The following is a 21,619-nucleotide window of genomic DNA, read 5'->3' as shown; positions in this document are numbered from 1 at the left end:
CATTCATTTGGCACATGCTGGTCTCCTTCTTTCTGTCTGGAAGGCAGGTGTGATGTTGGAGGTGGGGCAACCACTTCAGGAGCATGTGTATGAGGAGGAAAAGAGGCGCTGGGTGCCTGGTAATGCTGCAGAAACGTGATGGTACCAGCTGTGGAAGGCCTGCCTCTGGGTTTCTGTTAAGTGAAAGTGGAAAAGAGTTCATTTGGTTAAGCTACTATGTATTGCCCTATGGAGTGCTGCTTACTAATTCTGCCTAATTCAAAAGCCAAGAGAACAAACAGCTGAACAGGGAATTTAAACTATTCCCCCAAACTCATTGGTTCTCAACTGGGAGTGATTTTGTCCCTCAAGAGACACTTGGCAATGTTGGGTGACATTTTTGGTTGTTACAACTTGGAAGACAGGTGTTAGTGGCATTTAGTGAATAGTGACAATGGATACTGCTACACATCCTACAGTGCACAGGACCAACTCCACAACAAAGAATTATCCAGCCCCAAGCATCCGTAGTGCAGAGGGGGAGAGAGCCTCCAGCTAGCCCCAGTGTTTCCAGAGCACCAGACCTGGACCCACTAACCTACCCTAGCACCCTTGTCCATCCCTCTACTCTTGGAAACAAACCCCATGTACTGGCCAGGCTGAAAAATTCATGTCCTTGACCATAATTTGCACTTCCCTTTCACTAAGTCTTTGCTCATGTGTTGCTTCCTCTGCCTAGGATCCTTCTCTTATCTTTTCAGTAGTTCTTTAGGTGGGGCCCAGGATCTTCATACTATATAATAAAAGCATAATATGCAAATCGACCAAACGGCAGACCGACAGGTCGCTATGATGCACATTGACCACCAGGGGACAGATGCTCAACGCAGTAGCTGCCCCTTGGTGGTCAGTGCGCTCCCACAGGGGGAGTGCCACTTAGCCAGAAGCTGGGCTCATGGCTGGTGAGCACAGCTGCACAGGCGGGAGCTTCTTCCGCCTCCACTGCAGGATCGGGCCTAAGCCGGCAGGTGGACATCCCCCAAGGAGTCCCAGACTGTAAGAGGGTGCAGGCCAGGCTGAGGGACACCACCCTCCCCGCCCCCCCGCCCCCCCCCCCTGCACGAATCTCGTGCACCGGGCCTTTAGTTTTTAATAAGATTCCCTGGTGATTCTGACATAAGTAGCATGAGGTGTTTGTAATCTAAGTGGCAGGAGATGCATGACTTTATTATGCCACTTTAGTTTTTTGAAATTTTACCCATTTTTCAAAATGCAGCTCAATCACCACCAACCCTGGCTGGTGTTGTTCAGTGGATAGAGCGTGGGCCTGTGAACCAAAAGGTTGCGGGTTCAATTCCCAGTCAAGGGCAGGTACCTGGGTTGTAGGTTTGATCCCTGACCCAGGTCGGGGCCTGTGCAGGAGGCAACCAATTGATGTGTCTCTCTCACATCAATGTTTCTTCTCTCTCTCCCTTCCCCCTCCATTCCTTCCACTCTCTCAATGGAAAAAATATCCTTGGCTGAGGATTAACAAACAAACAAACAAAAAATCCAACTCAGTTGCCACAGATGCAGGATGACTTTAGGCAATACTTGCATAATAGTTATTTAATTTAGTTGGTATATATTTATCCAATAAGCGTAGGGGTTTTCCACTTAGTACAATGTGTAAACAATAATATAAACAAAAACACTTTAAAATGGAGCCAGAACTGCCATGCCAGAGAAACAGCCTGGTACATCTTAGACCTCATGGAATGTTAAAACAGGGCAAAATAACCTTTGGACAGAGCCTAAGCAACCTTGTGTCCCAAAAATACTGTTTGCAAAGATAACAAGAAAGCATATATTATGGCGACTGGACAGATGACTACTGGACTGAAAATTAAAAACATTGTTTGGAATGAGCATTACTATGTTATGTTATCTGCACCAATAGGAATGCATTTTTTCTATTGATTAATTGTTCCCCTTCCCTTTCTCATAAATATCCATCACCTTTGTTTCCTAATCAGAACATTATTTGGGCTTCTGCCTGAATCAATGATTCCAGAATAGCTATTCTGTTTGTTTGTTTTTTGTTTGTTTTTTGTTAATCCTCACCTTAAGGATATTTTCTACATTGCTTTTCAGAGAGAGAGAGAGAGAGAGAGAGAAGAGAGAGAGAGAGAGAGAAAGACCGATGTGAGAGAGATACATCAACTGGTTGCCTCCCACTCTCGCCCCAACCAGGGTCTGTGAGTGAACCGGAAACCTAGGTACGTGCCCTTGATTGAGAATTGAACTTGAGACCCTTTGGTGCACTGTCCGATGCTCTAACCAGTGAGAAACACTGGCCAGGGCTGAATAGTTATTCTTATTGATCTCAAACCCTTTTTTGTCTCTCACACTTTGAAAGGCTTTATTTGTGTGTGTTTTTTTAGCCAGGACGATCTAAACATTTTTGTTTTGTTAATCCTCATCCGAGGATATTTTTCCATTGATTTTTAGGGAGAGTGGAAGAGAGAGGGAAAGACAGAGAAACATCAATGTGAGAAAAACACATCGATTGGTTGCCTCCTGCACATGCCCTGACCAGATCCCGGCCGGGGTGGAGCCTGCAACGGAGGTATGTGCTCTTGACCGGAATCGAACCCGGGACCCTTTGGTCCGCAGGCCAATGCTCTATCCACTAAGCCAAATCGGCTAGGTCCAGGCCTTTTTATTTTTACATTAACAAATGCTATTCATGTTCCTTTACAAATAAACACACTTTCATAAAAAAGTGAATTGATTTAAAGAAACATATGCTAAAAACTACAGTCCCTCAGGAAACACCACTTTTGTTAACTTACCCAGTATGTAAACATTTGCTCTGATGTTTACGTTGTTGCTTTTTAATGTTCACAGAAGACAGGAGGAAGAGGTAATAAAGAGATGAATAAAATCTGTGTTGGCCCAAACCAAGACCAGTTATATTATTCTTTTGTTTAAAAATGCATATATGTGTATTTTAAAGCCTAGCAAATACAAAGTGTAAATACTAAAGTTTGAAAGCCCAGGAGCATTCCTGGAATTTCCCCTTTTTGCTTTTCTAGAGAACAGTCCAGCATAACAAGTGAAAATATCATTCCTCATTTCCCTATCTTGTGGCATTTTAAAATACTGACACTAAACTTTCCAAACCATTTGCAGGTCCCCGTTCCTGGAGATCAGCTCTTCATAGCTGTGCTGTTGGAGCAGTGACATTAGAGAGTCATATCAGTACCAGGTCCCACCCCATCTCCATTAGCACATCTTCTCAAGGGAAGTCAGCATTATTTACATCAAATGCTTATCAATTGTCTACTAGCACATGGCCCATGGAAGCGATTGAGGATGGAAGGAAGGAAGGAAGGAAGGAAGGAAGGAAGGAAGGAAGGAAGGAAGGAAGGAAGGAAGGAAGATATGGTATGTGGTGAAGCAACTACAGAAACGTCAAGAAGATAGTAAGACCCCCTTCCTCACCAGAGCTCCTCTGAGAAATCTCCACTCCTTTCCAGAAAAGATCCTGAATATTCCTCCCCCTTATTGAACACCCTACCCCACCCCAGCCCCAAGTAAATGAACCTCCATAAAGGAAGCAGATTCTGCTAAAGCGGGGCTGCTCTGTCTACGGAATAGCCCATTCTCTGTCTCACTGCTTCACTAACAGACTCACTTTTCCTTTAAACTCCATGCTGGTTCAGTTTGAATGTTTTCCTGTGAGAAGCCAAGACCCCCAGTGGGTCACAGACTGCACCACCGAGTCCCCAGACTTCCGAAAAGCCTGCATCAAGGAGAGCAAAGGAAAGACCCAAACATGGTGGGAGCTCCGCTCCAACTGGGAGCCCTGAGCAGGGGACTCCTGTGGTAGAGAACTGCCCTCGCTCCTGCCTTATTCTGAGCCTTTTCTCCAGCCTTCCTTTGGGTCCTGTGAGGACACACTATCCTTCCAGCAAAGTCACTTCCCCTTAAGTCAGTCAGAGCAAGTTTCATTAAGAACCTAAAACCCAGGAATGATGAATGATACCGGGTTTTTCCAGGAAGGGGGCGTTGGGAGGCTACTGGACCCTAATTCTCGAGGGCCAAAGGGAGTGGACTGCTTTCTGAGAGGGTTCTGGATGCTCTGCGTCCCATCAGAAACTGGGCATTCCGCCAGCACTGCACCAGCCTCTGGTGTGCCTGCCCTGAGGAGGACCCACTACTGCTTCTGGCAAAAAACCCAGGCTCCATCTAAACTTGAAAACCATCACTGGGAGTGTGAACTCAGCCTCCAGGCTGCTCTCTCTATCCCCTTCAGTCCATTCTGTGTGGAGCCCAGCCAACCTGCTGTGGTGTGTGTGTGTGTGTGTGTGTGTGTGTGTGTGTGTAAGAGAGAGAGAGAGAGAGAGAGAGAGAGAGAGAGAGAGAGAGAGAGAGAGAGTAATATTGAAATTCAGGGCAGGCACTGGCCCATCAGAATGGGTGTTGGAGCTGGAGCAGGGTCCAGGCGTGCCCTGCATTGAAGCATGGAGGGGCTTTAGGGAGGTGGCTAGTGACCAGCCAGAACGTAAATACTTAAATTTTTTAACAACCAGTTCAATTGCACTGGGTGCACCATGCCCGGGTATCGGCTCAGTGCCTACAGGACAGTGAGAGCTCTGAGGGAGGGGTTCTCTCCACTGTGTGTCTTTCTGCTCTCCGCTGCCTTTGTTCCCCATCTCTCCTGCCTGGCCAAGGGCTTTGCACAGAGCAGGTGGCTAATACACATTTGTAAATAAAAATGACCATCCCGGGGCAGAAGAGAGAAAATGAAGAGGAAGACAGGGGTAGAAGGAGGGAAGGAAGGGGAAAAGTTGGGTCTGTTCTAAAAAAATCATACTTTGGACTTTCCCTCTGCCTTCCCACTCCCCCACACTGAAATTTTTACCTAGTGCTCATTATTTTTTTAATTCTCACCCAGAATATGGTTTGTTTGTTTTTTAAACTGATTTGAGAGAGAGAGAGAGAGAGAGAGAGAGAGAGAAAGAGAGAGAGAGAGGAAAGGGGGGTGGGGAGGGAGAGGGAGAGAAACATTGATGTGAGAGAGAAACATTGTGTTGCCTCCGAATGTGCCCTGATCAGGAATCGAACCTGCAACCTTTTTGTATATGGGCGGGGGGTGGGGGGTGGGGTTAGGGGGTGAGGGGGTGGGGAGAGGTAGGGAGGACAATGCTTCAACCAACCGAGCCACCCCACCAGCTCTCGTGCTCACTTTAAATAAGCATCAGGGACACCTTGAAAAAGGGGACAAAAAGTGCAAGATGAGGGTGAAGTCTGAAAGAGTAAGGGGACTATGCCGTATACAGTAATCTTGCTGGGGGCAGGGATGATAGTGGCTGCCTTTTATCAAACATGTACATCATTGTTCATTATTACATTAGGAACTATTATTACCCCCATTTACATATAAAGAGGTTGAAAGAGCCCAGCCTGTGTGGTTCCATCGTTGAACATCGACTCATGAATCAGGAGGTCATGGTTCGATACCTAATAAAGGCACATGCCCAGGTTGTGGGCTTGATCCCCAGTAGAAGGCATGCAGGAGGCAGCTGTTCGATGATTCTCTCTCACATTGATATTTTTCTCTCTATGTCTCTCCCTCTCCCTTCCATTCTCTCTAAAAATCAATGGAAAAATATCCTCATGTGAGGGTTAACAACAACAAAAAAAATAAATAAAAACATTAAAGGAAAAAAGAGGTTGAAGGGCTTGCTGGCTTGTCTAAGCTGGAGCAATAGACCAAGCTTGAGTGCCCTACTGTAGCTCCCAGTTGGTGCTGCCACCTAGTGACAAGGCAGAGAAGAGTGGAGACAAACCTTTCTCTACCTTCTGCCTCCTCCAGGCTCCACCCCACTTCCCAGTTTAAGAGAGACCGAGACAGTTTTGAGTTCTACTTCTGACAGCCAATCAATACGTGTTTTGGCAGAAGACGTTTGGGTACGGAGAATTGACCGCTAGATGTAATCAGAGCACAGCTCTGAAGAAATACTTGTGGAATAAAGGAATGACCAGGATGCACATCTCCACAGGTGCAGGGATCAACAGGCAACCTCTGAAGGCACTTTACTGAGAAGATCAGGGTTGATCACGTCCCAGCCAAGGCTTCTGCCTCAGTGTGGGTCCTGCATGGTCACTTTCATCGAGCACCTAGTGCTAGTATGTCCCTGGTACCGTGTTAAGCAGCTTGTCTTGCATTATATAATTTAATCTGAGACCCAAATAAATCAACACCGCATGCCCACGTTCACAGAGCAGGGACTTGAACCCAGATCCTCAGACTCCAAGTGCAGTGTTCTTCCTGCTCCACCACTCTGCCCTGCCGCCCAACTCCACCGCCCCCCCACCCAGTTCAACTCACGCCATGAAACCTTGTTTTTATCAGCCTAGTCATCCAGATGTGATGACTCAAGAGTCGATGTGGGGCAGACTGGCAGGGGAAGATGGGCCTGTGTCAGCACAGCAGCTTTCCTGACCTTTAAGGCAGCGAGGAGTTACCTCAATTTGAAACGTGTGGCTGCTGAGTGATTTCAGACTCAGCCATAATAGGACATAATAGCTGGGCAGACAAGCAGAAGCAATCCCCACTCCCTGCGCTTCCCACGGTTCAGCCTGGGTCTTCTCCCAAACCCAAGGCCACCTGAAGCCAGTTTGCACAAGTGTGGGCAAGTGTGGGCAGTCTGTCAGGCAGGGTCTGTCTGCTAGCCCAGGACAAAGTCCTTATGCTTTTCACACTAGGTGCTTGTGAGTCCCTTGGCTTCTAAGCTGACATACACCCTATTCTTATCCTCTTCTTTAAGAATCCGTTTCCTTCCCCTGCTGCAGCTCTGGTACCTGCTCTACTGCCCAAATGTTCCTTTTAGGTCCAGCTCTTGGAACTTTGTTGCAAATGGAGGGAAAACAGAGGGTCACCTTCTAGAAGGCAAACACATGCTTCACTCTGCCCAAAATTATTCCAGTAACTTCTCTGTTTAGTCCTCAAAGGCTGCCTCCAAAGTGCATCATCTGTGTCAAGAAATCCACTTTAGATTATGTGCTACATAAACCAGTTGCCCATCTGCACCTCACACCATGTATAGTGAGAGCACACACTAGGTGGCATGGCCTACAGTAGGCTTCTCGTTACCTGGAATACCTGGATTGCCCATCTAAACTAGTGATTGCTCACATGCGGTGGTCATCAGACTGCTTTAAAGATCTGATGAAAACGATGGGTCCCTCCGTCCCCTTACAATATGTATCTGTCAAATTTGGATTATATGATTTCAGGGGTTCATAGACTTCCATGAAACCCATTTGTAGACCCCAAGGTCAAAGCCCTTCATTGGTCAGCACAGTAAGCACCCGAGACTCAAGAGACACAGCTGCTGGTAGAGAGCGTAGTGCAGGCTTGCAGCACTGAATTGGGAGTCAGCAGTTGTCATCACTGGTCACAATTTAGTGAACCAGGAGGTCCTCATACTTGCAGGAAAGACACCTCCTTCACATGAAGCAGAATGTTGTATCAGAGGCCATTGTGATCTGGTAACTGCTACAATGTGTCATCAATGGTGAGAAGGAAGGACTGGATGTGAGGATGGGATAAGGTTCAGATATGGAAGGAAGATGTGTGTTAAGTATGTTACTTGATTTCTTTATGATGGTTGGAAGTTTAATGGTTCTTAAAAATAATACATAATAACTAGAGGCCCGATGCATGAAATTCGTGCAAGAGTAGGCCTTCCTTCCCCCAGCTGCCGGCACCCAGGACCCAGGCTTCCTTTGCAGCCCAGGCTTTGTCTGGAAGGTCGTCTGGAAGGACGCCAGATCTAATTAGCATGACGAAATGCTCTTGTGCTAAAATAGCCATGTCGAGTGCCTTCCAAGTGCAGTGAATACAATCACAAGGGCATAAGAACCCCTAACTTTGTTTCTGTGGCTTAAGGTATTTATTACAACCAAAGGGCAAATGCTCCTAGTAAGAGTAATCTTTGTCTTATCAACCATTGACACTCTAGACAGAATTTTTGCCTGCTCTTTCTCTGAAGGTCTTCTTTTGATTCACAGAAGGGTGGATAGGGCATAAGAATGCTAGAAAATGTAATAAGGCATATGGGAGAGCACTTGGAGGATGGGAGCTTGAGGCATTGAAACCAAATTGAGTGTCATGATTTTTTTTTTTAATATGTATTTTTATTGGTTTCGGAGAGGAAGGAAGAGGGAGGGAGAGGAGAGATAGAAACATCAGTGATGAAAGAGAATCATTGATGGGCTGCCTCCTGCATACCACACCAGGGATTGAGCCCAAAACCTGGGCATGTGCCCCGACAGGGAATTGACCGGGAATCGAACCATGACCTCCTGGTTCATAGGTTGACGCCCAACCACTGAGCCCACGCCAGTCATGATTTCTATCAAGATTGATTCTGGTTTTCACTGAGGCTCAAATGATTGAGTTGATTGAATCATTTGCCTCAAGAACGAATTCTGGCCATCAAAACATTAGTCCCTGTTTCTGCTCCAACTTCAATAAGTGTCCTGAGTAGAGGTTTTCTGTTATCAGCCCATCTTTATGCTTCATATGGGAGGTACTGCTGATATCTCCATGTGCACACATGCATTTGTTCGCTCATGTGTGGGCATGACTGGCGGGCTAGGTCTGTATGCAAATCCAAGACTACGTCCTAATGCTTTCCACACTAGGTGCTGTGAGTCCTTTGGTTTCTCAGCTGACACAGGCCCTATTCCTACTAGTATTTGCATCTCTTCTCTAAGAATCAACTCTCCTCCCCTGCTGCATCTCTGGTACCTGCTCTTCCATTTGCTTATTGATTCATTCATTCAGTCAACAAAAATGTATTGAGTGCTCACCTGTGTCAGGCACACTGCTAGGGACATGGGGTGGAGGGATGCATAAAGCAGACCCATCCCTGCCGTCATGGAGCCTACAGTCTGGGAAGGAAACAGACATCAAAGAACTACTATATGGTAATCACTACACTAGTGAGTGAATGACAACTGTGATGCGTACCGTGGAAGAAAAGCAGGGAGAACTAGGAGAACATACACCCCGAGAAATCATGACACTCAATTTGGAATATTGTGGGGAGGAGGGGTAGTCTGGAAAGGTTTGTCTAAGAAAGTGATGTTTCAATCAAGCACTGAAGGGTGAGTCATGTCAGGCAGTTGAAGGAGAGGCCCACTCTAGGCAGAGGGAACCGCACATACCCAGGCCACACTTTATTCATTTTGAGTTTGTTTTTGTGTATGGTGTAAGTTGGTGGTCTAGTTTCTTTTTTTTTGCATGTATCTGTCCAATTTTCCCAACACCATTTATTGAAGAGACTGTCTTGACTCCATTGTATGTTCTTGCCTCCTTTTTTACTTCATTTTTTAAATCAACTCACTTTTATGACTTGGACACATCCTATATAATAAAAGCCTAATATGCAAATTGACCGAATGGCGGAATGACCAGTCGCTATGATGTGCAGACTACGAGGGGGCAGATGCTCAATGCAGAAGCTGCCCCCAGCCCGCAGGCACCAGGCCAGCCAAGGCGGGTGCCAGCAGGGAGCCACCCATCGCCCTTCCAGTCACCCCGCAGAGGGAGGCAACTGGCAGTGGCAGGGGGTAGGGCCTTTTGGCGAGTGGGCCAGCAATGTCTCCCCGCCCCCATTCACCCCGCCGGTTGAATGGGAGGCGATTGGTGGCGGTGGCAGGGGTCAGGGTGGCGTGTGGCCAGCCCCAGGCCAGCCAAGGTGGGTGCCAGCGGCACCCCCCATCACCCCGCCAGTTGCCCCACAGATCAGCCCTGATCGCCAGCCAGGCTTAGGGACCCTACCCATGCACGAATGTCATGCATCAGGCCTCTAGTGTATTATAAAAAGAAACTAACAGAGAAGGGAGACCAAAAGAAAAGGTGTGATCAGCAGGACAAACCCTGCAGGCAGAGGTGTGAGGCAGAGGTGGGCAATGGCGGGGAAGGCAGAGAGGAGGGCTGGGGGTGAGAGTTGGGTCCCAAGGGGCTGCACAGAGGGAAGGAGAGCGTGGAAGTGGGAGAGGCCTCAGGTCTCTGGGAATCTCGGGGACAGGAGGATAAGACGGTAGTTGTGCCTAGCTGGCATGGCTCAGTGGTTGAGCGTCAACCTATGAACCAAGAGTTCATGGTTCAATTCCCGGTCAGGGCATATGTCCAGGTTGCGGGCTCAATCCCCAGTAGGGGGCATCCAGGAGGCAGCTGGTCCATCATTTTCTCTCAGTATTGATGTTTCTATCTATCTCCCCCTCTCACTTCCTCTGTGAAATAAATAAAAAAATATATATTTTTTAAAAAGGAAGCTGCAACCTGGGATGGAGAGCTGGCCCTGGGTGGTGTTGTGATAAGGGAAGTTGTGGTGAGGACTGACTCTGAGGTGCTGCAGGTGTGGGGTTCCGGTGAAGTGAGGGATGGACCAGGACAGAGTGCTGAGACTGGGGGTGTAGCAGAGGACACATGGGAAGGGACCTGGAGCAGGCATGGGTAGAGACAAAAGCAGGGTGTGGTTTAGGGAAGGGGGTGCTGAGGAGTTAAACACAATGAGGGTGGGCCCTAAAAAGTTAAGGGGAGGAAGACTGGGGGGTGCAGAGAAGATTTGGAAGGGATCACAGTGGAGTGACCTAAGAATGGACTTTGAGGAAGGGCAGTGCTGGGGTGTCCACCTCCCCAGATGGGCTGGGTTGCCCTCCTGGGCCCTGACAGTGAGTGTGTTGGCCTCAGCTGGGCAGTGACCCTTGTGTTGCTCACGTAGCATCGGAAATCATCTCAGTTATCACTGGTCCATGGACCCCAGCTCTAAAACGAGGGGTGTCAGTCAGGACTTTGTGGGTCAGGAAGCTGAACAGTGGTCTCCTGTTGGGCAGATAGGAGAGTTCCTGGGCTCTGGCTGGGTGGCTCCATTGGTTGGAGTGTCATCCCGTGCACCAAAAGGTTGCAGGTTCGACCTCCAGGGCGGGGGTGCGTACGGGAGGCAACCAATCAATGTTTCTCTCTCGCATCAATATTTCTCCCTCTCCCTTCCTCTCTTTAAAATCAATAAAAACATATCCTTGGGTGAGAGTTTAGGAAAAAAAAAAAACTCTCACCCGAGGGTATGTTTTTATTAGATGCGTAAACTCCCTTATGCATCTAAGAACTCTTTTTAAGAGTTCTCAGATGCATACGGGAGTAAGAAGCACACCTTGCTGGTCAGTCACGAGGTAACTCATGTTTCCGCGTCCCAACGTTCGGACGTCAGCAAGATGTTGAGGAATGAGAACTAAGGTGGAGGAGAAAGGAAGCTGCAGCACAGAGATCTGTAACAGCAAGAAATCCCCCTGCAAAGACACGGAGCTGCCCTTGGCGTCCCGTCACCTGCAGAATCACACCAGTTATGGTGCGTGAGAAATTAAATGAGCACAGGCAGCCTTCGTCATCACAGGTGCTCCTGGGCATTACTCTGGCAAATGTGCTGGTCCTTACCGAGAAAACGGGGGTGCCTCCGAGCACTAAAAGGGTAGGGGACTAGGTACCTCATTTCCAGAGGTACTTGCTTCTCAGTACACATGACTGAATGGTTGTGGGAGGCACTGACGGTTTGAGCTTAAGCTGGTTTGAGTTGGGCACCTGTCATCTGCAACCAATGCAAAGTGAAAAAAAAAAAAAAGGTTGTTGAAAATTGGGGTGCCATCAGCATTCTTGGTTTCCCCATTTGAGACAGCGGGGAGCACTTCCCAGACTAGTCAGAGGTCAGGACAGCTGGTGGCATCCACAGCGTGGGCTCCACAACGACTGACTGGGGCACACCTAAAGGGAACCCACACGTACTTGGGTTTCAATTGAGACTTGTTTCTTTCTAATTATTCTATTTACCCCCAGAATGAAGGTGAGCTTGAGCCAAGCATCCCACTCTGGCGCCTTGAGGAGGCGGGATGCCAAAGAGTGCAGGACTAGAGGATGAGTTCAGGACTCGCTCCTTTCCTATTGGGTTTCCATGGGAATTCACACTGAGTTTAAGTTCATCTCGCAGCCGCTGAGGTAGCTGTAGGAAGAAGGAGGGAAGAACGGGGGGTGGGGGGTGGGGTGGGGCAGGGGGGCAGGGGCGATACGGGGCACTTGTCCTTAACAACTTCGCTTCTCTCCCTGCAAGATTTACAGGCAGAAGCTGTTCCTCTCCCTTCAGAGGGCACCATCCTGACTCATCCCTCGCCGCTCCCCTTCCCCCATCCAATTCAGTCCACGGACTACCTCTCACCTGCCCACTCCTCCCCCCATGTTCCTGCCACTGCCCGTGTTCACTTCGAAAATGTCATTGTGTGGTCACTTGGGTGACCACAACGGGCTCCTCAGACTCTGTTCTCACGCTTGTCCTCCACCCCGACTGGGTTCTCCACAAAGCCGTCGGCGTAACCTCTCCAAGTGACAAGTCTGCTTACAGACCCTTTGCTTCTAAGTGGCTCCCCTTTGCTCCTGGGAAAGAGTGAAAAAACCCTTAATTACGCCTGCATCGTCTAGCTGCTGCCTCTCTCCCTGGTCTCACCCTCTCCCTCACTCTGCTCCAGCCACACCGACTTTGTGCACCTTGAAGGACCATGCTCCCTCCTAGCTCAGGGCCTTTGCAGGCACTTTTCCTTCTGCCTTCTCACTCTCTCTGAAGATCTGGTTTATGATCTAGCTCAGTGATTATCAACCTCTTTCATCTCATGGCACACAAAAACTAATTACTAAAAATCTGTGGCACACAAAAAGTAGGTATACTTTTGATTGATTTACAATGATAATAATAATAATAATAATAATAATAATTACCTACCCTTTTTGGTCCAAAGTGACTTTTTAAAAAATCAGGTGCCACCCGACCAGTGTGACTCAGTGGTTGAGCATCAACCTATGAACCAGGAGGTCATGGTTTGATTCCCCGTCAGGGCACATGCCCAGGTTGCAGACTCGATCCCCAGTCATGGGTGTGCAGGAAGCAGCAGATCAATGATTCTCTCTCATCATTGATGTTTCTCTCTCCCTCTCCCTCTCCCTTACTCTCTGAAATAAATATAATATATATATATATATATATATATATTTTAAATCAGGTGCTTATACTTGTATGTAATTTCTGGTGCCGAGAATTAACCAATCAGGTATAGCCTTATTATGCAATGTCACCAATAAGATGCAACCTATTATATGACCTGGTTCAAGGCAGGACATTCACACCAGATGGCTATTGTTGTGTTGGCTGTTGTCATCGTTTTACTCGACCATCTAAGGGAAAAGAGGTCAGTGCTCCTGACTAAATAGTCAGGTATTGCAAGTTTTAAAAATTCTTGCAGCACACCGCTTGAAAATTGCTGATCTAGCTCATCTGTCCTTCTTTACAAATTCTTACAAATAGTCCTCACAGTACTTATCACAATTTTACTTATTGTGTGAGCATTAGATGGATGCTGTCCTCCCAACCAGAGGGTAAGCTCTGGGAGGGCAGGGAGGCACCATGTCAGTTTTGCTCACCCCTGGGTCCCCAGCACCAGCCACAGGTCCTGGCTGAGTCTTACCAACCCACCCCCCTCCCAAGATCCTGCTCAAACACCTCCCTTGAGCTCTCTCCGGCTTCCTGCTTTGTCAATCCATGAATCTGCGTGGACCGCCAGCATGCATTTACTGCGCTGCCCTTTAATAATGTGTTCACACATCGGTCTCACTGCGCACTGGTTTGTGGAGTCCCAGAGGGTGAGAACCACTGGCTTTGCTGTGCTGGTTTCCCTGACACCCAGCACCGCGCTGGGCCTGCAGGAGATGACGGTGTGAATAAATGTATGACTCTGTGAGGACAGCTCCCTGGGCCTGGGTGCTGTCCCCCATAAACCGAGGGGGCTGAACCAAAGGATTCTGTCTGTCTCTTTTCTAACGCTGTGGTTCCAACAGCACATAACCCTGCCCGTCAGCACCCCCTGCTTTGTCACTCATGTGCCTTTAACCGTTGCCTTGGCAATTAACACACTCGCTACTACCACAGTTCCTCTATTCCATTATGCAAAGAAAGCCTCACACCTTTGGGCTTTCTATAGATTATGCAAAAAAAAAAAAAAAAAAAAAAGGCCATTTTAATATATCCTTCCTCTTTGACTCATGTTTTTTAGGTAAGTCTTTCTCATATTTATAAAGACACTTTTAAAATATATATATATTTTATTGATTTTTTTTACAGAGAGGAAGGGAGAGGGATAGAGAGTTAGAAACATAGATGAGAGAGAAACATCGACCAGCTGCCTCCTGCACACCCCCTACTGGGGATGTGCCTGCAACCAAAGTACATGCCCTTGACCAGAATCGAACCCGGGACCCCTCAGTCCGCAGGCTAATGCTCTGTCCACTGAGCCAAACTGGTTAGGGCTAAAGCAATTTTTTGTGTTCTAATTATTAAGAAGTATTTAAAGCATATAGAAAGGTATGAAGAATAACATAGCGGAGACCCATAAACCCACTGAAGTACATACAGGGGAGGAAATGAAATGTGACCCATGGACACAAATCTTTTCTTTAAAGAAGGACTAATGCCGTTGGAGGCCTCTCTAGGTGCAGCCAGGTGTTTCCAGGGAACTGGACAATCTATCTCACACGACGCATCCGGGACAGAGCCTAGCGTCTCCCCCTCCAGGCAGGAGGCTTTCATCTTGCACTCTCCTCTAAGGAAAGTGGGTCTCCCTGCTCCCTTAGCCTCAGCAGGCATTGGCCACATCCCTTCAAGGACAGACCCGGGGACTCGCTGAACCCAGAGGACCCTAGAGGGGCAGGCATCCAGTATCCCACTCAGCACAGCATCGCCCCCCTAAGCGTCCCACCCTGTGAGCTCCGTGAGATGTAGTGGTGAGCTCCAGACCCCATGCAGGAGGCACCTCAGGAAAGAGAAAGGAAAGCGACCAAAGGAGACATGAGCATTCAGATCAAGCTGAACACGTTTTCATTCATTTTGAGGTCACCTTGACATGGGATTCCCCCCCACCACCACCACCACCACTTATTGATTCTAGAAAGAAAGGGATAGGGAGGGAGAGAGGGAGGGAGAGAAAGAAAGAAGGAGAGAGGGAGGGAGGGACGAACAGACAGACAGATTTTTGTTGTTCCACTTACTGACACATTGGTTGACTTTTGTTTGTGCCCCGACCAGGGATCAAACCCGCAACCTTGACATATCGGGGTGAGACTCTACCCAACTGAGCGAACTGCCCTGAAGTTGGAGGTGGGATTCATCATTGGGATTGTATCCCAGAAGTCAATTCATTCATTCTTTCATTTCCCATCTGTGGGCTAGATAGACATGGAGCTAGAGGTTGGGGTTTGAGTATGAATAGGATATGACTCATAACTTCAAAGAACTTAAAGAGGTAAAGAAACATATATGATATAGTGTGACAGCAGTTACCATAAGGATGTACGTGCAGGGTGTCAAGGACGCGTCTTAATCATACTTAGGGCACTGGGAAGGCTTCCTGGAGGCAGCGATGCCGGTCCTGCTTTGTGAAAAGATGACATGTGCAAGGCATGATGTGTTCATAATGCTTGTGGGGAGCTGCAGGTGGTCCCGCCTTCCTGGAGTGAAAGGTGGGAGTGGGCGGTGGCAGAAGATGTGGCCAGAGCTACATCACCAAGGTCTGGGGGCTAAGCTGAGAAGTGTGAACCTTTGGCAAGCTGGGGGTGGCCCCTGGAGGATTCAAGGCAGGGAGAAGCCTGAAGAGAATTGGAAAGCCCTGTGAAGTGGTGTGGTGGTGAACTGGAGGAATGAGGCCAATGAGCAGGGGGTCACAGGATCAAGGTGAGAGGTCCCGAGAGTCTGAACTAAGTTGGTGTCTAGGGAAAGGAGAGGAGTGAAGATGGTAAGGACATAAGCAGCCAGTGGACACTGAGAGCGAGGGAAGGGAGGGTCTGAGTAGTTCCCAAGATTCGGGTTTGGCTGACTGGGAGCTGGCAGTGCTATTCATTGACAGAAAGAATTCCAGAGAAGAAGTAGATCTTGGCATGGTCTTCAGATGCTGGGGCTGAAGTTGAAAATAGAAGGAATAAGACCCGCCCCCCCCCCCACCTTCCGTCCCCCCCCTCCCCTCGCACACACAGAATCTACAATCGTGAAAGTCGCTAGAGGCAGAAAGAAGGGCGAAGAAGGGTCAAGCAAAACTAGGGTGTGGATAGCAGAGTCTCTGACCATGTATCCAGTTTTCTGAGGTGACAGCCTGGCACAGCTTTGGAGAACACAGCTGGAGCGGAGAGACATCTCTGCAATGCCAGGGTTGGAATCTTGGGTGTCCGTTTTAGAACCAACATAAAATCCAGAATGTGGGAACCTACCACACTCCTAGACATCACGCATCTCCACTCAATTTGATTCCATTAAAAAATGTTAGGGCTTTATTTAAAAAAAAAACAAAAAACCACACACACCAAAGTTATACCTAAAGAATCAAATGGCCATGTATCGAAAATATCAGTTGCTCAATCCCTTTCCTGTTCCCTTGAGGCAATTACTTTCAGCTCATTTTTTAAAAAATATATTTTATTGATTTTTTACAGAGAGGAAGGGAGAGGGATAGAAAGCTAGAAACATCGATGAGAGAGAATCATCGACCAGCTGCCTCCTGCACACCCCCTACCAGGGATGTGCCCGCAACCAATGTACATGCCCTTGACCTGAATCACCGACGCTCTATCCAATGAGCCAAACCGGTTTCGGCTACTTTCAGCTCTTATTAGATGATTCTAATTTCTCTCCATAGCTTTAAATAACATGGGTATATTGATACTTCTTTGTCCCTATGAGGCATTGCCTTTGACTTTCCAATACGGCAGACAAAGGTTTAGCTATATTTACTCTACCCTCATCTCTACCGTACACGTGCCCACCTCCCATCCCTCCATCCTCCCCATATAATTATGTCATATTTGGTTATATCAGCTTCCAGCCTTCACATTATTATGACTGTGATGATGCTAGTCACAACCGAGTCACTTAAGATAAGCACGATCCCCCTATCCCTTTCCTCTGTTGCTTTGAATATTCTACTGGAGTTAATAATTGCCCTCCCCACTTACTTAGATTTGTTATACTGATCACTATCCCAGCCTCTCATTCTTCCCCAGTCCTGTAAATCTCCTCGCAAATTCTATCAGTGTCATCTTCTTGAATGACTCTTTCCTGGAGCCCTTTGGCCAGCTTCAATCTGAACAGGCTGCTTTCTGCACCTGGCACATAGCTGCCTGCCTGGAATCTTCCTTTGTCGTGATCTCGGTACTTCCCATCCATGGCCTCTTGTGTTGGAATCCCTGCTTCCTCGATCCTACATCTTCCTCTCTAGGTTCCTCCCTTGTTTTGGTGGAGCAGATCCTTTAGCAGCTTCCTGAGAGAGAGGAGAAGGCAGTACTTTTTTTAAAAAAACGTTGCGTGTCATGCTTGAAAATGTTTGATTCTCTTCTCATATTTTCTTTTTCTTTTGGTACTTTGGGTATAAAATTCCAGGCAGAAGGTCATTTTCCTTCAGAAAGCATCGTTCCCCTGACTTCAGGGATTTCCAGGCTTGATGATAACTCTAATGACATTCTGCGCCGGTTTTGTGCAAAAAAAAAAAAATGTTTTATGAAACCTTTCTTCTTGGAAAACCTGTTGGCTCACCTCTTTGTCCAAGTTATCGGAAATTTCATGGTGATGTGTAACTCAATTCAATTCCACCAACAGGGACTGAGAGCATGTGGTGTATAGCTTATCTCAGTAAATGCTCCATGGTATACAAAGATATACCCAATAGGAGCTGGAAACATATGGGAAATGTGGAAGATAAGGCAAAGAGAATATTGGTGAGTATGAAGCATCACACATATAAATCACACATATAAGATCTGTAAGGACAACATTTTTTACAAATTCCAAGTGTCAGTATTTTTTAAGGGGGAATAATCCAGGGTCTCAACCTGATTCATTCATTAGCAATTTAGCCTTCCCATGCACTCAGTGAACTCCATGCCTCTCACGTCTCCAGCCCCTGTTCAGGTGGTGGTAAGCTACCAATAAGGTTAACATTTTGACTTCCAAGTTCTATTCATACTGCCAGGAGTGTTGTTAGCCTCTAGGGGGCAGACTTTGCTACGACTCTGCAGAGAGCCACAAAAGCTGAGTTCCATGCCAGAGGTTCCCTCAAATTCCCCTTGGGGACTAAAGTTGGGATAGAACCAGGAATCAGGGTCCCTTTTCAGGAAGCAACCCCTAAAATGTATTTCTCCTTCCCTGGCAAGGTGTACCTATAGATACCTAGTGATAGAACATAGTGATAAATAAATATACCACGTAGTAAGCTGCTCAATAAACATTTCTTTTTTCAAAAAATGAATAGAGGTAGTTCTACGTAACATCTACCCGATATTTATGTAGCTGCTGTATCCCTGGTGGCAATCAGCCAAGAGACAGCACCATGCTGGTGGCTGTCAGAATATTATTGAAGAAATCAACACACATTATCTAGTTTAATTCTTACAACAACCCTATGAGGCAGGTACTTTTATCCTTGTGTTACAGATTCAGAAACTGAAGGCTAGAGAGGATAAGTGCCCAAGATCCCAAAGCTAATAATGCCAGAACAGAGCTTCAAATCTTGAGTGGACTGAGTCCAGAGCTCAGGAAAGAACCCACTCACTCCATCAGAAAAGGCAACCCCAAATATCGCTTGGATCCCAGGTTAGACCCTTGGAGATTTGCCATCAAACTGAAGCACTGCCCAGAAGAGGCTTCTGGAAGGGAATTCGGGAAATCTGTCTTATTGCTGCTTGTTCTGAACCTGATTCGCTGTGGGATAATACAACCTCCGTTTGATAATACAACCTCCGTTTCCATATCTGAAGTTAAGAATAGATTCTGAAGAGTTCTGGGAGAGGACCGCGATGACCTGGGGGAAAGAAGCAGTGAGAGGCCCTTCCGAGAGAATGGAGGTTCTGTGCTCCCGGAGAATGATGGGAAACACCGCTGGGACGTGGAGAAGAGGGAATGTTAAGTTAGTGTAGAGATTGTCAGATGGGGATAAGTTTCCTCTTCAGACATTCCATTAGAGTCCATGATAAGCCATACTTTCTAGCAGAAAGAGGGTGACTCCAAGCCCTGCCTGTGAGCCTGTGGCAGGCAATTAGACAGGCATGAGCAGAGCTAGGACAACGGCCAGGTACTTCTAGAAGGTCACCAGGGTGAAAAGCCCCAGGTGCCTAGCAACAGGCAAAACTGGGAAAACAAGGACCTCGCCCCCAGGGTAACCTTTCCTCCCCGAGCTCATTACTAGTCATTCGGTTTAGACCCCCTGACCTTTCATCTGGCTGGTCATGTGGTTCGGACTCTTCCCCAGACATGTGGATAGCCACTCAGTAGACCGCCTTAGGGTACGAACAGGGGTCCAAGAGTGGCCTCTTGTGACTCCCATGAGGGACCTTGCACAACCACTCCCTTAAGCATTAACCCCTAGGGAGGGGTAACATCTAGGCCTCATTTGCTGCTTCAGGCCCAGAAAAGCAGCAAAACCAGACAAACGATGCCATGGCACCTACCAATCAGTACAGACCACGACCCTGAAAGGACACACCTGGAAAGCTGATGAATATTCTGTTGAGAGCCGCCCCTGGCACCTCACCTAAATCTCTGCCCTCCCAAGCCCTTAGGACAGAGCCCCAGCCCAGCTCTCTCTCTGGAGCGTGCCCTACCCCTTTCCCCAGCCCTTCCCCGGGTGCGTTTTCCTTGCCTCTTTCTTTCTCCTAAGCTCCAAGGGTCCCTCTTTTGCCTCTGTCACTTGTTTCCTGGGCCCGTTTCTCCTACCGCTCACTGCTACCTCTGTGACTTTCTAAATAAACTTTCTCTTACAGTTTGAGTTCTGACTCTGAATTCTGTTAGTACTGAGGTTACTGAGCCAAGGTCCTGTCTGACTCCACTGGTCTCACACCTGGTGCGGTTTTTGCCGCCCACAGGTCTGACCCCACTAGGGGTGCTTAAACTCGGCTGCCTGTTGAGATCCCCTGGGGAGTTTCCACATGCCCAGGCCAGGCTCCATTCCCACGGGCCCTCCCTAAAGCACTGGGGCTATGGCTGAGACATTGGGGAGGTTAAGAGTTCCCCCCTCCCATGATTTTTAATGTGCAACCCAAGTTGAGAACCACTGCCCAGAACTTTAAATTCTTCATTTTTAGTCTAAAGATGAAAAAAGGAAAGAAAAAAAAAAGTGGTGGCACCCTGTGGCTCTCAAACTTTACCTGGAGACCTTACAAAATGCAGCCTTTAGTTCGGGACGTCAGGGGTGGGGCCTGGGCACCTGCCCTTTAAGAGGCTCCCAGGAGTTGCCCACACTGCGGACCCCTGGCTGCACTTGAGTAGCCAGGCTGCCGTGTGAATAGACCTGCAGGAGAATTATGGCTCTTCTGGCCAGCTGGGCCCTTCAGGAAGCAGTTACTTCACCTCGGTGAGTCTCGGTTTTCCGACCAATACAAAAGGCAGGCAAGCAATAATAACCGCTTGACAGAATTCTTGTGATGCTTAAATGCGATACTCCAGTAACCACGTTTAGCACAACACAACAAAGATTACCTTTCCAGCACACCCAAGAAATGCTCGCTTACTATCTGCCAGGAACGTTCAAAGTGCTTTGTGTCCTAACTCATCGAAGCCTCAAAACAACCCTGAGGCGGGTACTATTATTTCATCATCCGTATTTTACAGATTAAAGAAACGGAGACGCAGGTGGAGCGCCTTCCTCTACCTTAGCTACCTAAGGAGGAGCTAGGCTGGCGTTTGAACCTCGGGAGGCTGTGGGCTCTGACCCCGCCCCGGGGCTTACACGGATCGGTGGGCAAGGCCCGTGGGCCCCGCGACCACGGCTGACGGTCTACGCTCCGGAACGGGCTGGGGCCAGCAGGTGGCAGCGCAGGGCTACGCAGGGGGCTGTGCGTTTTCCCTCGCAGCCGCCGCGGGCTCCGGAGCATTTCCCACTCCCCTCTCCCCTCTCCCGCCAGTCCTCGCCTAGGAGGCAGCCCCGGGGTCCCTCACCACAGAAACCCCTGCCTAAGAGGTTCAGATATGGGCTTCCCCAGACAAGTCTACGAGCGCCCCGAAAAGCAACCGGCAAAGCGAGTTTCCTGCAAAATCCCCTTTTACCCCAGAAGCGCAGCCGGACCGCGACATCTTCGCATCTCTGGTTCTGCCGGAGTTCGGGAAGGGCCGAGGGGCCCAGCCCAGTGGGGACAAGTGGGGGAATTCCTCTTGGATCCCCCTGAGCGTTCTGGAGGCGCCGGCGCCGGGGTGCGCGCTGGAGACGCGGACCGGCGCGAGGAAGCGGAAAGGCGGACGGCGCGGTCCTCGGGGAGAGAGAGGGCAAGTGACTCTGCGGGGCCGTGCAGGGGGTAGGGGTGAACCCGGCGGTTTCCATGGCGCCCGGGGCGTGGGGGAGGAAGACACCCCGCAAACTATGGCGAAACAACTGGGCTGCGGGCCTGCGGGGCTGGAGAAGGCGGGGGGGGGGGGGGGGGAGGCGGGGTGGAAGGGGGGGGGCAAGCCTGGCGGGCCGGGGGCGGGGCAGTCACGTGCGCCCGAGGGGCGAGGCCCCAGCGGGCCGGGAGCGA

The 21,619-nt window shown here is 48.6% G+C and overlaps 1 long non-coding RNA gene across 1 annotated transcript; it reads right to left on the bottom strand.

Annotated features, from left to right (window-relative positions):
• Positions 1-8: 8 nt before the first annotated feature.
• Positions 9-15,495, bottom strand: LOC114230542 (uncharacterized). The gene is made up of 3 exons (XR_008556061.1): positions 15,414-15,495; positions 12,249-12,463; positions 9-173 (listed from the first exon to the last, which is right to left on the bottom strand). It is a non-coding gene; the product is annotated as an uncharacterized LOC114230542 (long non-coding RNA).
• Between the last annotated feature and the right edge of the window lie 6,124 nt (positions 15,496-21,619).

This window comes from Eptesicus fuscus, chromosome 5 (genome assembly GCF_027574615.1).
Source record: "Eptesicus fuscus isolate TK198812 chromosome 5, DD_ASM_mEF_20220401, whole genome shotgun sequence".
NCBI classification, from domain to species: Eukaryota; Metazoa; Chordata; class Mammalia; order Chiroptera; family Vespertilionidae; genus Eptesicus; species Eptesicus fuscus.
The sequence above is the reverse complement of the archived record's forward strand: the minus strand, read 5'-3'. Positions and strand labels throughout refer to the sequence as shown.